The sequence below is a fragment of the Oryzias latipes genome, chromosome 22 (genome assembly GCF_002234675.1).
Source record: "Oryzias latipes chromosome 22, ASM223467v1".
NCBI lineage: Eukaryota > Metazoa > Chordata > Actinopteri > Beloniformes > Adrianichthyidae > Oryzias > Oryzias latipes.
In genome coordinates, this window is record NC_019880.2 from 6,433,509 (window position 1) to 6,446,121 (window position 12,613).

At 39.5% G+C, this 12,613-nt stretch overlaps 1 protein-coding gene across 1 annotated transcript in view; it reads right to left on the reverse strand.

Moving 5' to 3' along the window:
- Positions 1-12,613, reverse strand: part of pacrg (parkin coregulated) — a 160,537-nt gene that overhangs the window by 122,700 nt on the left and 25,224 nt on the right. The gene's annotated exons all lie outside the window — the stretch shown is intronic.

Genomic DNA, 12,613 nt, shown 5'->3' on the forward strand with positions numbered 1-12,613 from the left:
GGTAGTTTTTCTTTCTCCCTTTTTTTTCTAACAAAAGCATGATAACAGCATTAACGTTGAGAATGAATCGAATCATTTCCAAACCAATTAACCTTTGACAGAATGGATGAGTGGACAGGAATGAGAATGGCGCGTAGTGGAGGGGAGAGGTGCGCTCCAGAGAGATGGCGGCACAGACAGAAGCAGGGGGGCCCTTAACGCTTTTGGGGGGGGTGACTCATAGATAAAAACACAGACGCTATTCAGACCAACAGAACTTTTAGCAGTTGATGTGAACCCTCTGGTTGAAAGCTTACTTTAGCTGTCTCGTATCTGATAGAAGGGCTGCTTTAACCCCACTCATTATCTATCTCTGCTCTTCCTCCTATCTTTTTGCCGCTCTGCTCTTACTGGCTGCAGCTGCAGCTGGTCCATTAAGTTAATTAAAGGTTTCATTTCAAGCAGGAGCACACTAACAAATACAAGTGCCAATCAATAGATCTCCAGCTTATTTTGTAGGAGGGAAGGGTGACAGCTCTGGTGCGGCAATGAGGGACATGATTTGCAGTTCTGGCAGGCGCCCTGGGTCCCTCTCCGTCTCGTCCTCTGTCTTAGTCTAATTTCACAGCCACTCTAGCCATCACATATCTCCTTCTCCCACATCATTTTAATGTCATTTATTAATTGTCTCCTTCTTTCACCCCCCCCCTCCCTGCTATTCATAGCTTTCCCCATCTGTCTACAAGGAGTCACGGTCTTGTGTTTCCCTGCGAGACGGTGGATGCATTTGTCTTACGCGCCATCTGCACAGGAAGGACAGTTGTGTTGGATCAACAGGGTGACTGCTGAAACCATGCAAGCTGGGTGATGTGAAAGCAAATGGTGGAAAAGAAGAGAAAGGTCTGAAGACGAAAATCAAAGGATGCTTAGTCGCAGGGCCTTTACGTCCGATTTGATGTGAGTTTGCTGGAAGTTTCTGACAGGCTGTTGTTCAGGATCAAGAATAGAATCACCAGCATCACTTTGTTGAGCATCCATAATGCACATCACATCAACGTTTGTATGATATCTGGGTTTTGATGATATTAAATATTTTCAAACATATGTTGGTCAGTCACACCAAGTATCAGTCAAGTCACCGACTATCCACAGTTGTTGTTGTTGTAGTTGTTTAATCTATTTGAATTTCTTTATTTCTCTTTGGCAGGGTCGGAGCCTTTTGTCTCCCCCCTCAGTCGTTGTTCACTGTTTTTCATGTTTTTGTTCAAGTTACTCTTTTTTATAATTCCTCCATTTCTCAAATCTGCTCAATTCCTTTTGCGATCACAGGATTGCTGGAGCCTATCCTAGTTGGTATTTTATTTAACCTTTATTTAACCTGGTAAGCGATTAAGAACATGTTCTTATTTTATGATGATAACCAGGGAAGTGGAGAAATATAAAGGTGGATAAAAGCACATCACAATACATACTTCAATTTACATTAAGAAAACCATTCAGTCAAAATAATTCTGGAAAATATACAAAGAGTAAATCAGGTTTTAGCTAAAACATGTGAAGGGTTCAGTCAGTGCATTACTTAAAAGATTTTTTGAAGGGTCAAACTTTCACATTCACTTCTAGGAACAATTTAGAGTCATCAGTTAACCTATGAAGCCTGTTTTTTGGCCTGTGGGAGGGAGTGGGAGTGCCTGGACAAAGCCCACACATGCACCAGGAGAACAAGCAAACTCTACACAGAAAGGATTCAGCTGGGATTCCAACCAGGGACTTCTTACAGTGAGGCAAGAGTGCTAAAATGCAGTCTGCCGTTTGTCATCATTAAGTTCCATTATTTAATTAACTAAATTCTGCCCTAGGGTGCTCTACCAGGTCCTGCATTTCTTCCAAACCTTTGTTTTTGTAAATTGAAAACATTAGAACGTCAATGTCATCCACTAAAATCCACTAATCTGCTGAAAACAAATCTGTTTCAACTGGCCTTCTCATTGTAACTGTGTTTTTTTTATATGAAGAAGTTTCATTATGATTTTGGAATCTGTGATCCTTTGTACACAATGTATTTGAAATCATATATGTGTGAGTGCATGGCTTGAAAGATGCTTCAAATTCAATATATTATTAAATATAACATTTTGAAATCCACTTTAATAAAACAAAACTTAAAAATGACTTAAATAAGGATAAGATACTGAAGTTGTTTTATTTTCTATACCCCTCGATTTGTTTTATCCAGACTATCCAGATTTTGGGCTTGCTGGGCTGCATGGTGGGGTAGTGGGTAGCACTAAAGAAGCATCACTAACAACCCCTGGTTCAAATCCCTGCCCGTGTGGGGGGGTTTTCTGTGGGCACTCCAGCTTCCTCCCCCAGTCCAAAAGCTGGCTTCTTAGGGGTTTTCACATGTCTACATTTTAAAGTTGTGACTGAGTGTGTGTGCTTTCTGTCTCTGTGATGATGGGGTGACCCTACCCACGCTCAACATTAGCTGGGAAGCCTTAAGGACCCCCCCTAAACAGAAATGAAAGGAATGTGAAAATGAATGAATGATTTGGTGCTTGGGAACTATTATGAGCGGCCAGATCACAGACGGCAGGTAAACCAAACAATACAATTTGGAGATATTGAGGTCAAATTCGGAGATGTTTTCTTCTTAACTTTTGTTTTGTTGAAGAAGGTCTCTCCTTTAAAAGCTTTTTGAGGAGATTCCCACTCATTCAACTTTTACTGTGTTTTGAAAAAGCTGCTCAAATGAACAGCAAAAAGTCTTGTCCTTGAAAAATTTAGTAGCCTTGAAGAACCAAAAGTGTCCTTTACAAACTGGAGTCATGAACCACCGTCATCAACAGGTGAGCTTATTTTTGTGTTTGGCCAGGGGTGCGACTTAAATGTGATTGCTTAGGGCACTGTAGGTGTGTGTATTTGCTATTGACACCAACACAGAAGGAGAAGCGCCACTCAGTCTTACGCCAGACTTGGCGGAATTGTTCCAGAACAACACTGAGGATAAAAAATTAAACGGATTTAGTGTTTTGAAGTTATCTGAAGATTTTAGTTGACTAGTTCTTTATGCCATGATTATCTGAGTTTCTTGAAGCTAAATTAGCATCAATGTGTTATGGAAGCGTGCATATATTCAGTTTATTATTGTATTCATTCCAAATTTATATATGACTTTTTCTTCTTTATTATGCGTTTTTTTTAGCTGCTGGGATGTATTGGCCTACTCCGGAGCAACTTGTTGTCCAAAAAAAAAAAAAAAACACTGTAGATAGATTGAGCAGTTGTGACAACATGGCCAACATGTTAACGTTTAATGCAGGTGAGCTGATGTTTGTGATGGTCCAACTTTATTAGAGGCAGAAATTTTCATATCGTTTTTTGACTGAATGATTTTGGCTCCGGTTCCAAAGTTGTGGCGACATTATTGCCCATTCCTGATGTCATAAAATTTCCACTTTTTAATTTTGTGATCTGTGAAATGTCACGACTTAAACCTCTCATTTACAACCTATAATGACTCTGTGTTGACATTTTCTGGTTTTCTGTCATCCACATAAATGCAAATAAAAAAATCCCTTTAGTGGTTGCACTCCTGAGGCTGAAGAACAAAAAAAAACCTCTAAAAACACTTTTCTGCAGCTGTTGCCAGGGCAAAAACATAAAAACAAATTAAATTTAAATGGCTGCAATAAGACGGCTCGCAGAAGTGAGCAGCTTTGCATGGATTCCCAAAGCAAATCATCTTGAAAGTAAAATCTTCCCCTGTGACACTTCATTCTCCCTCAAAATCCATTATTTGCTATTGTCTCATGTCACAGCAAGGGTGAAAGGCCTGCAGTCTGAACAACCATCATCAGCCTCATGAGGCGTTTGTCTGTTAGGAGAAATGTCTGAGGGCAGCAGGCGGTGGAGATCAAGTTCTGTAGATAGGCTCCCTCCACTGGATACTTCCATTCCTGAAGTCCCCCTCATTCCTGCAGCCTGGAAGTGGTGCAGCTCATCTGGTTTCGTCCCATCAGTAATTCAGCAATTCTCGCCCTCCGGGGAAGCAGCATGTCTTGATAGTTAGCCACTGCTGTTGTCGAAGAGGATCTTTTTTCCACCCATCTCCTTTCTTTTCTCATCTCTTTATTCAGCAAGAGGGCCTGCTGTTTTTTTTCCTACTCCTCTAATCTAAACTTTCTCTTCTCTTCTCCCCTCTGTGAAAGCCCAAGGGGGCTTGTTCATATTCTCTCCTTTTATTGTGGTTCATCGTTTTTCTTTCGACACAGAAGTCTACCCCGAGAGTATCCAGTTTTCTGCCAGCCAGTTGAGAACGCATGGTTAACCCCATTTTATTCCCTCTATTCACCAGAGTTTTCCCCAAAACTCTGGTGTCCGCGGTGGAAGAGAAGATCAACGTTTTCTAGTAAAACAAACTGCTATATTCAATTTCATAACAAATCCTAACAAAAGCTGCCATTGGAAAGTCAGAGTCAGTCATTTCCAATAAAACAAGGTGTTAAATCTTTTATAAAGGTTTTGATTGATGTTCACCTTTTCTTCAAAAGCTCCAACACAAAAGATTTAATGTTTTAGATTTTCTTTTTTTCTGGAAACCCCAAAAGGATTTTAGGAGTTTTTTTTTTAAACTGAAACGCTCACTCTGAATAAGTTAAGCAGAAAGAATTGCATTGTTCTTAGAAGGGTTACTTGCTTAAGGCTTCTATACTCTGAATAGAACTTCAAATGTTATTGTGGCAGAGAGATTCACAGAGCTGTTGTGAAAATCGTATTTTTCAGCATTTTCTATGACTTGTGACATCAATGATTCATGTAAAACTATTTTATAAATCTGCTTTGTACAATCTCAAAACAAAATTTCACTGTAAATCATGATTTTTTTTAAATTTTTTAAAAAGGACAGAAATTCGGTACATCATTCATGAAGCTTTTTGAACTTTTCCTTCATATTTTTATTCCATTAACAAATGTTTTTTTTGTCTTAGAATTAGCATTTCATTTTGACATTTAGTCCCATTTTCAACATTTTTCCTTTTTTGGAACCCCATGGGTCAATTTATCACTCAATATTTACCCAAAATGCACTCTGCTAACATAAAAAATATTTTTAATCATAAAAATATATATTTTTAACACAAATCCAGAGTAATATTGCGGTAAAACACACTACAAAAATCTTTTTTAAAATTTGCATTATCTATAGAGAATGTTTTGTTTTAAATGTTATACAAAATAAATGTAAACATACATTTAATTTAAACAAAGTGTCTTTATTTAGTTTTTATTTTTTATTTTTGGCTAAATCTAAGAGACAGTAAAAAACAAATCTTTGTTCATACCACCATACTGTTTCCTTTTTCAAACATTTACTTCTAAATTTGCAAAAATCTGTGGAACCGAGAAAAAAAACTAAATGTATGCTTTTTTTGCCAACGTTTTGACAAACGGAACGTTCTCATAATTCCTGTAACTCTTTTCTAAAAACACAATTTCTAGGTATCATGTTTTTTCAATTAGTTGGCAGAAATTCTTTGCTTAATTAAACACTTTCTGTTCAATCTAGAATATTTTTTTTTAAAAGGGCTGTTTTTGGACTGTACTTTTCTGAGAGAACCAAACCTTTGTAATAAATACTTGCAAAAGAACATTTTTTTAATTATAATTTTTGTTGTCATATTTGTTAGCATATTATTAGATTTTTAGATTAGATCTGTCTTTTCAATTATTCTGACATGATTTTGTGTGGCTTGTGAATTAATGCTTTATAAAGAAGATCTGGTCAGTGCTACCTTGTTGAGCTTTTAAGGGCTCTTCATCAGCCCAAAACTGAGGACAACAAGTGGATGAACTCTAAGGAGAGGACAAGCACAACCAGCCAGGAGTAGTGGTTGGTAGTGATAAAACTTGAAGAAGTGCCTGGACTGATGGACAGCAGTGAGGCACTGAGCTTGGCTTCACTGGAACGACACCTGAATACAGGATCAGAAACGGCTGAGATGTACAACACCAAAGAGGATTCCATGTAAACAAAAGAGGACAGACCGAGGCGGTGCCGGGTACCAGCAGTCAGGGCGTTCACAAAGAGTCAGAACTGTGTTTGGACACATTTTTGCAGAGTTCGGCCCAAAGGATCTAAAGGGGAAGAAGTGGTTTTAACCTAAACGTCAAAGTAAAGGACAAAATTCAACCAAGTCTTATGCCGTTTTCACAGCTGCCCTTATAGGTGGATACAGGCCGTTTGCCCGGTCGTGACCACTCAATGAACCCAAAGGACAAAACTGTTAATGCACATTTTTCTCCATCGGCATGCTGCGAGCAACAGGTCGTAGTAAATACTTACTGTAAGAGTGAGTAAGGCGTGTCGTGTGAAATAGTCTTTTTTTTTTAACCCTTTGAACCCTGACACTGCCCATTGGTGCTGTTCAAGCTGATAGTAAAGCTGGAAGACGCAGACGAGCTACTCTAGAAAGTTTTAGGAGTAATTCAGTATTCCCACCATTTTCGTGGGGGTTAGGAACCGGAGACAAATGCGCAAAATCCGCAGATACAAAGAACCACCCCCCACCCCCACCCGCATCAGAAGAATGTTCCTCACTGATCCTTACTCATCAAAAAACCTTCTGAAACATTAATAATAATAATAATTGAGACTTTATTGATCCCACAACGGGGAAATTCTTCTCCGCATTTTGACCCATCCCCTGGGGGAGCGGTGAGCTGCTGCCTAACCGCGCTCGGGAGGCAGTAGCGTTAAGGGCCTTGCCTAACGGCCCTCACTGAGTGATGTTCATTGCACGCCATTGATATGGTAATTGACCCAGAACCATTGTTTATCACCCTCTGGGAATCGACCCCTGGATTCCTGCATTGTGGCCTCTCACCTTACCAACCGAGCTACCCAGCCGCTAAGTCATTAAAGACGTTTTTTTAATCACCTGGATGATAATTATTCAACACTATTATCTTTTCAGTGTATCAGGATATTTTCCGTCCACTACTGAGTCAGCGGATGCCATTTCTCCATGCAAGGGGAACACTGTAACTGTAATCTCTGTTAAGGAGAGTGAATTAGGTCCTGCCTAGAACGTCCTGCTGCTGTCCGGCTCTACAAACTGACTGGGACCTTTCTGTGCGGAAAGTTTGCGTGTTCTCTTCGTGCATGAGTGGGTTTGATCTGGCCTCCTCCTACAGTCCAAAAACATTCTTCATAGGTTAACTAGGGACTCTAGTTGGCCCTGGTGTGCATGTGTGAGTTGTCTAGGGTATATCCGCTTTGCGCAACAGTAGATGGGACAGGCTCCAGCAACCCTGTGATCCCAAAAGGGATTCAGAAAATGGATAAAAAAATAGATTAATTATCTTTTTTTTCCTCCTTCACTTCAGCACTGTTCATGTCTTGCAGCTGTTTCAATAAGGTAATTTCCTTAGTGAGAGACAAATAACGGTGTTCTTTTTCTTATTAAGCTTCCAGACATTTGGTATGAAATCTTTTCTTGGAGGGGTGAATGACTTCCCTTATAAGTGATTGGAAGACAGTTTCCATGCATTTGTACATAAATAAAACTGAAGCATCTAAGTTTACTTTTTGATCTAATGTTACATTTGTGAATAGCTGCACAGCTTTAACTCATTTCTACACTCGCTTCATTTAATCTAACTGTATAATAAAGAAATTATCAGCAGGATGGCGTGATGCAAAAATGTATGGAAATGGGAAACATGAAATAATGAAAGAGAAGAAATTACCACAGTATTTGCAATGACAAAATCTCTCTTTCATCCCACTCCTCTCCTCTTGCTCTGCTCTGGTTATTTCCCCTCTATCTTTCACTTGCATCCAGTGTTGCATTTCTCATGCACCCTCATCCCCAGTCACCCTTACTACCTCATTTCTCCAGTCCTCCCTCCTCTGCAACTCTCACTCTGTGCGTAATTCAATCATCCCAAGGAGATGGATATCCGTCCCCCAGGAACGCTTACGCTCTCCATTTCCTAAAGCGCTTGATCAGATTAATTGATCGTCCCCCCCCCCACGCACACACACACACATCTCTGAGCCCCAAATGCCGACCAAAGCTTGCATGGTGGCGGAGGGTTTGCGGAAATCAGGTTTGCATTGATATTTTTGAAAATGGCCTTTTCCTTTTGCTCTCTGACGGGCTCCATAAAAGGACAAAGGGGAATAGAAACAGCATTTGAGTGCAGAGGAATGGGGGCGACATGAACGGGTGAATGTCAGTGGAAACAGACGAGGGACAAAAACGACAACCTGGAGCACAGAAGTCACAGGGTAGAAAAATATATCAGGGAGCATGATAAAGCAGATGGGTAATGAATGAAATGAAATTAAAAAAATCAGATAAGGAGAAGTGTAGTGCGCATGTGTGTGTAGATGGTGAAGGTCTTCCTATGGTTGCAACCCTGCAGAGCACAGCAGAGGGTAAAGAGGCTCGACTTAAACCAAGCCTCACAGGGAGAGACAGGAAGACCTCAACTCATCTATTATAACTGAGAGTCAAGCGACTGTCTTGTCTCCTGATTGCTGAGTCCCTGTGGAGCCCCCCCATCTATCTTTCTCTTTTTGGCACTGGGCGCCACCAGTAGATTACAGCGTCTGTTCCGAGCCTTTGGCTTCCATGTTACGGCATGGGCCGACCACACATTAAAACATACACCCACACAAACCCAAATGTGCTGGGATAGTAACTCACTCAACTCTCTCTTATCTACCTGCTGCACATGTTCCTCATACGTGTAAAGCTTTTACCTGTTCGCCCCATTAAAGCCGAGGCTTTTTCCTCTAGAGTGCCAAATTACCTTTCAGATCCAACTTTTCTTTCTCCGGCTTGCCCTTGACATTTAGCTCACTTGGATTTCCCCCCGTACATATGGTCTCAAACGCGGATTAAAACATACATCAGCAAGCAAACAGATGTGCTTCTACTCAAACATCCTCAAGACCTGCAATTTTAGCACAAAGTTATTACAACTCCAGCCAGCTTCCAATACTTGTGCTGAAAGTAGAGTTGTGGAACAATCCATGAAAAAAACTATTTAAAAAAGTGTTGGTACTCATTTAGAGAAAGAGACTTGTCAGAATTAAAAAAAAGCTTGAAAAATGTTACTGGTTAAGAAAGAAACCATTTTACCAATGAGCAGGGCAGCGTGATTCAGAAAGGCTGAAAAATGATCATAAAAGTGAGAACAAATCTCCTTTTTGGCATTTTTTGAGGATGCAGAACGTACAATAAATTAAGAAAATTAAGCAAAAAAGTTGCATTTTTGAGTATTACTGCATTCAAATAATTGTGATCTGGGAGCAGACAAAAAAATGACATTTAAAAAAGTTGATTTGTTGCGAAGAAAATATACTGTGCGGACCTCTAGCTCCCTCCTCCACTCCATTCCGGTGCATCCACTTGTAGACAAAAAGATCCATGTATGTCTTAGTTTTCCTCGTCTGAGCTGATATCATGCTCAAAAGGGTTCGGCTGGATGGCTCTGATATTGGTCGCCATTTTTGTTGCATTGGAAATGTTAGGATGGGGGTCTGAAGGGCTGTAAACCACTGGGAGAGCGTATGAACAGAGAGCTCTCAGTATTGGGGAGGGGGCAGGTTGATTTGCACCAACTCAGAGGCAAATATTTAATGACCTCCTGCCGCACTATGTAAACGACACTGGTTTTTGGGATTTTTGGTAAAAACAACATAACTGTCATAATCATCAAAAGACCACTGGGGATGCTTTTAAAATAGATCAAAAGATGATTGGAGTAGGTCTTTAACTCATTTTGTTGGTGTACAAACACTTGTTTCATGGAACAATTATAAGCTTGGGCACTTAATGATTGTTTTGATTGTTGGCAAATCTATGAAAAAATGTAGTTGTAGCAATAATTTTTAATTTCATCAAACAACATAAGAATGAAGAATGCAGAAAAAATGATTGCTGGTTAGGATTTTTTAAACAAAGCTTTTTTATTTAGCTGATCCAACAGTTTGCGTTTTAGTTTTGACATCGTCATTGATGTTTACCAATTTAGTCTGTTGACTGGCTGACAGAAAATTTTCAAAAAAACACAATGTTTACTACATGTATTTTTAACAGTCACATGTAAAAATTAGTCTGTAAATAAAAAAGCATTTGTTGTAAATATTTGATTGCTTTGACATTTATAAATAACTCAAAATGTATTAAGGCTGATGAGTCGTCTTCACCTGTTTCATTTCAAATAATAAATAAAAAGTACAATATCCACTGACTGTAGACTTTTCCATGTTTCTGTGCTTCTGCCTTGCTTTACTGTTCCCAAACTATGTGTAAAAATATTTGACCAGATGTTAAAAATATACAAATAAAACAAAGTATGATGCAGCTTATAGAGGACAGAAACATATGCTGTACTTCTTGTTGATTGAACCATGTAATTGCAAATGAACGGAAAATGACTATCTACACAAAAACGATATTGATTGAACAGACTTTGTTTAGCTAAACATGAAGCCCGCTTGTCTTTTTCATGGTCATTTTCATGAATGAGCTGCAGTTTTTCAATTCTGTGCCAAAGAAAATGTAAGGCTTAACAGAAAAAATAAAAACGCCTGAACACAGATTCCTTTCCAGACATATACGCATACACTGTATACTTGAGTACCTGGGTCCCAAACTAAATCAACACATAATTTAGACTCTGTCTCTTTTTTTACTTTCCACGGGCATTTTATTAGCTCGGAGGCTGAGCTCTCAGACTGGGATTGATCCTGAGCTGCTGTCTTGAACCGGTGCCCCGAGGGCAGCTCTGTGCAAACACGCAGCAGCCCCTCTCCACTTACTCTAATCACAGTAGCACTTTCGGTCACAGTACACACACATGGAAGAGGACAGACTTGCAAGCACTAAGTGTTGACCATTTGTACCTGAACTGCTCTAAAAAGCACCAATTAGAAATATTCGTGAACCACTGATGCATTCATAGAGTCTTGTTAAGTGCAAAGCTACAGAACAATTTAAGTATTTTTTCTTTCCCCCCCATCTTCAAAAGACTCTGTCTATTGGAGAAATAACAAGAAACATAGCAGAAATAGTGGATTTGGCAGCACACACCACATCCTATCCACTGCATGCTTTCTCACAGTCAGCGCACAAAAGAAATCCATTATTTTCTGCAAATGCTAAAATTTATTTGAACGTTTTCCATTAATAATTCATGCAATGAGAGACACTTTCATGATGTTTTCACCTGAAGACAGGCAAAACTAACAAGTGCCCTCTCAACCACCCACCTCCCTGCCTTCCTTTGAAGTGGGAAAAAAAAGAGCACAATTTTCATGATTCATTAATCGTAGTTTACTAGAAAATAATTGTCATAAGAGTAGTTGCGATGTGTGGCATTTGTAGAGCTACAGAGTAGCCTGCAGCATATTTGTGTGTTGGAATAAAACAATACGGCCATTTAAAAAAGAAAAATAAGCATCAATTCTACACACGCTGCAGCAGGCAGGAGCCCACAGTAATGGCTCGGCGGAGTGTTAAAGCACACATTTATATATGCACACACAAATAAATACACAAATACTTCCTGCGTTTTGCTGTGAGTTCCCATAGAGTCTGTGATTGATGGGTTCTGTGACTAATACTGGGAGACTGGTGGAGGCTTCAGCTGAGCTGATCTATACTGCCTCCTAAAGGTAAACGGCAAAAGCTCTTTTCGATAGCAAGGGACTGCAAAAATAACCAAATGACACAAAAATGACAATATGTGTTGTCAGCTTTACATAGACATCTATAGGGGGACTCTCATATCTGATTGTGCGTCTTTTCTGATTAAATTTTTCTTTATAGGAGTTTTTCTAACAGGACTTTAGATTTTAGTTTTACAAATAACTTTGTCTCCAATCAGCAGTTTTGCTCTGTTACATTCATTTGTTCTTTTCATGAAGAGTGAGACAATACAATAACACATTTAATACAACAAAAGTCACATCTTCAAGACTGGAATGCAGCAACAAGAATAATTAAATGCCTATTAAATTTTTGCCCATATGTCATAGGTTAAAGATCTATTGCAATGAGAAATTTTTGCTTGACATTTTTTTCAGGCAATTTTCTTATGATGGAGGACATACTGAAGTATTTATTTATTCAAATTGTTGTGAATCAGGAGCAGACGAAAACACCCTGTCGGAAAAAGCTTGTAGATGTGACTCATGACCTACTACAGCGGCCACAAGCTCCCTCTGCTCCATTCTGATGCATCCACTTGCAGACAAATAGATCCATGAACGTCTTTGTTTTCCTGGTCTGAGCTGGAATCTGAATCAAAACTGTATGGCTGGATAGCTCCTACATAGCTCGCCATTATGGTTGCACCGGTAATGTTAGGCCGGGGTTGTGAGGGACTGTTAGCTAGCAGGAGAGAGTGTACCGGTAAACAGATGGATGATGGGAAGTCAGGGCAGGCTTACTCCACAAACAGTCCGGCCCGCAACTCAGAGAGGAATTTCTAATCAACTACTGCAACTCTGCAGAAACAATGTCCGAGAAAATGACACAGGTTTTTATATTTTACCTAAAACGGTATAATCACAAATGAAGATCACAAGATGATTGTAGTGGGACTTTAAAGG